Raw genomic sequence first — 4,132 nt, forward strand, 5'->3', positions numbered from 1 at the left:
ATTTTGCACTAACATAATTTGTTATAGCATCTTTATAGGGAATGCATTGTTCAAGCATTATATAAGTGGAGTTCCATCTTATGGGCATATCTAAGGCTAATGCTCTAGAATTTTGATTACATGCTTGTAGAAATCTAAACCAATCTTGTATTCTTTGATTACTACCTTTAATCCAAGCAATGTTATCTCTAATTCTTTTAATATGACCTGACATTGATTTTAAACCGGATTTTACTATTAAATTACTTATATGACATGCACAACATTAGTGAAATATATCATTATTACCGAATAAACTTAAATCATTTTCAAAAAGTTATATTGCTTTAGTATTTGCAGTTGCATTATCTAATGTTATGGCCATTATTCTATCTCTTAAACTATATTCACCAATGACAGATAAAATTGTGTTATATATTAAATTGGTAGTGTGTGATCCTATAATACATTTAAAACCTAAGATTCTCTTATCCAAATCAAAACCTTTATAATAATGTCCGGTTATAGCTAAATAATCTTTGTTGGCAACAACGGACTAAATATCCACCGTTAACGCAACGCAACCACTAGTAGAGTGTAAAAGGTTGATTAATGCTTCATTTTCTTGTTTATATAATTTTAATGAATCTTTCCTAAGAGTAGTTTTAGAAAAAAATTGTACATTAGGATTATGTACAATTTTAATATAACGCTGCAAATTCATTTGTTCAGTAAAACTAAGTGGTTGATCTAATGTGGCTACTAATCGTGTCATTTCCATACGATCAACTTGCGGATCGTATTTTCACGTGCTTAGACTGCCGGTTTGGCAGTCAAACGATAATTGTGTGTGGCGGAGATCGACTCCGCCTCCTTACTTTTGAAGACACTTTTCAGAGTGTCTTCTCAAGTGTGTAGTGCCGTGAATAGTGTTACCTTGTAATTTATCACCACAATATTTGCATTGAGCTATGTATTTAATGTTACCGTTATTATCGACCTCCTTCAATGTGTTGAAGTGCTTCCAAACTGCTGATGTGCGCTTGCATTTCTTCTTAGAACTTGTAACACTTGCACTAGCACTACCGCTTGCCTCTCCTCCACGCCCACTAGTGCCACCACCATTACATCCATGACCTCTAGTACGTCCACTAGGGCTCGGATTTGCAGTTTCCTCAGCAACTATTTCCGTAGTTTGCGATTCCTGCATTTGAAAAATTAAGAAATTGCTCTTCTTCGATGTTGAAGTGGGCATCAATGGGAATATCACCACCATAACCAGAAGAAGTCATTATGAAAAATAAGAGAGATTGAGAGCGCTTTGAGAGAGATTAAGAGAGATCGAGAGAGATTTAAGCGAGATTTGAGAGAGATTAAGAGAGATTGAGAGAATTAGAGTTTTTGGGTGAGGAAAATGGTTGGTGGAGGGGGAGAATTTATAGGAAATTTTTTGGCTTGAAAAAAAAAAAATTCCCCCAAAAATTCAGTTCCAACGGCTAAGTGGAATTCGGGCATTCGGGTCGGGTATCACGCAAATCGGGCAACAGTCAAAAAAATTACCGTTGGGGTTTGAAATTTCGGGCAAAATTTGGGCGGCAGTTGGGTTGGGCAAAAAAGATCCGTTGGGTTCAAATTCGGGCTAACGTTAAAAAATTTTCAGGCAACGGGCAAAATTCGGGCTAACGGTCAAAAAAATTTAGGCAAAATTCAGGTTACGTGGGAAAATTCAAAAAAAAAATCCGGCGGGCGGCGAGGTCGACTTCTCCACCGGCGGCGGGCAGCCTGAATGGATTTTTTTCGGGCTGCCCGAGCCCGTGCCCGACCAAAATACTCGAATGGGTGATGAATGGCACCTGCCCGCCATGCCTAAAAATTTTTGGGCATCGGGCATGCTCGCCGCCCGAAGTTTCACAACTATTCTCAAGCAAGTAATAATCAACCACATGGGGGCACAGTCGCCGAGAATAATTTAACAGGAGGCAAATGGCCCTTTGTTAAGGATTTTTTTTTTAAATAGTTGAGTTTTACAAAATTAATAAAATGGCTGTTTTTTTATTAATTTGGTGATCAATCACTGATTAATTTAATCACTGATTGATTAATTGACTTAACGGTCAATTACTAGTTAATTTAAGTTTATCACTGATTAAGTTAAATAATTTTTTAGTATTAATGAATACCGTTAATAACTCATTGAAATTAATTAGTAATTAATAAATTTCAATCAACAAATTACATGTTTATTAATGATAAATTATAATAATGAATCAGTCTTGATTACTGAAAAAAAAAACCATTTTACTAAAATAAAAAAGTTAGACTATTTATTTAAAAAATAAAAAGTTTTGTCATCAGCATGTTAAATATAGCTTAGACTGATATAATTTTAGACTCCCTAGATGTAAGTTGAAGATAGTATGTAAGTATTTCTTTTTGTTCCACTATGATCAAGTGACCATTGGATTGGTAGTGTGAAGACACTACTTTTTTTTTTTAATTTAACAAAAAAATAGTATTTGGAATAAAGTAAAACAAAGAAATTACAATGATCATTGAAATTAATTCATACTAGGACTAATTTGTGTAACCTAAGTGCACAATACTACTGCAGTATCTATACCAGGTTATGAATTGAATGGCATGGGATTTTCACTTAAGAAACACCTATTAGTACTTTTTTTTTAATTAAAAAAAAAAGTCCAATCGTTCCAAAAGCAAAATTACACCCTTTTACGTCCATAAATTTAAACCTAGGCCATTGGGCAAACTTAAGCAAAGAACTATTTATAGTGAAATAACCTTCTCATAAGAAATATTTTAACAACACGACAATGCAATACTGTCTTTAAATGTATATATTATTGAGTTACATTTGACTTTTTGACCCGAAAAAATTATCCTTAGCATTTGTAAGTAAAATTGTTTTGGCCAAGAACCAACTAACGAGCATATGCTTCTTAAATGGATAAGATAATCTTTAGATTTGTAACTAAAAATTGATGCCAGCACTTGACACAAATATCCTAATTAGACTACGTCTTAGTAGTCTAGGCTTTGTTCGTAGAAGTTATTTATACCAAATAATTACGCTAGAGCCTCAGTGGAAGGAATGTAATGTTACCTCAAATAAAGCCAAATTTTTTGGTAGTTCCTTTCTCCCCTTCTTTTTTCTTTTTGTTTTTATTTTCTATGGTTGAATTCCCTCTATTAACTCTGTCTATGAGTTTGTATAGCCGGTCCCAAGCCCGGATAAAGGAAGAGGGTTGCGGTAGGTTGACGGTTAGCATAAAAATAAGTCACTCTCATGGATTTCACTCACATAGAATCTGGGGAGAAAAAGAGAAATATGCCAAGACTTGAGATGAATTAAAATTAATAGGCTAATAGTTTACATAAGTTAATAAATAGGCAAAATTACTGTTTTCGTCCATAATTTGTCTGATTATGAACCATAACTTGACAAGTTATTGTCCATAAATTACGGTGTGTGTCCATAACTTGTCTGGCTATGAACCATAACTTAATAAGTTTGTCCATAACTTATCTGATTATGAATCATAACTTGACAAGTTATGGCCTATTAATTTCTATAACTAAAAGTTGGCCTATATACTTCCTTAAGTTTTTCATATTGGCCTATTTTCTACTATTTCCACAGAATCTGTTGGGGTGTTCCCTACATGCGACGTGCTATGCCGAGCCCGTCATATGCCTGATGCATGGAGGAAAAGTATTCTTGTCCCCATCTTCAAGAATAAAGGAGATGTGCTGAATTGTAACAATTATAGGGGCATAAAGTTAATAAGCCACACTATGAAACTTTGAGAGAGAGTTATCGAAAGGAGATTAAGGGCCACAACTACCATCTCAGGTAACCAATTTAGCTTCATGCCAGGCAGATCAACCACATAAGTCATTTTTCTTCTTAGGATGCTGATGGAAAGGTACAGAGAAGCCAAGACGGACCTACATATGGTCTTTATAGATTTAGACAAGACATATGATAGGGTGCCGAGAGAAGTTTTATGGTGGGTGCTAGAAAAGAGAGGAGTACATATAAGGTATATTAAGGTAATTAAGGACATATACGATGGAGTGGTCACGAGTGTGAGAACTGTTAGAGGCTACACGGCAGAGTTCCCCATTTGGATCG

The sequence above is a fragment of the Morus notabilis genome, unplaced genomic scaffold (assembly GCF_000414095.1).
Source record: "Morus notabilis unplaced genomic scaffold, ASM41409v2 Scaffold409, whole genome shotgun sequence".
Taxonomy (NCBI): Eukaryota; Viridiplantae; Streptophyta; class Magnoliopsida; order Rosales; family Moraceae; genus Morus; species Morus notabilis.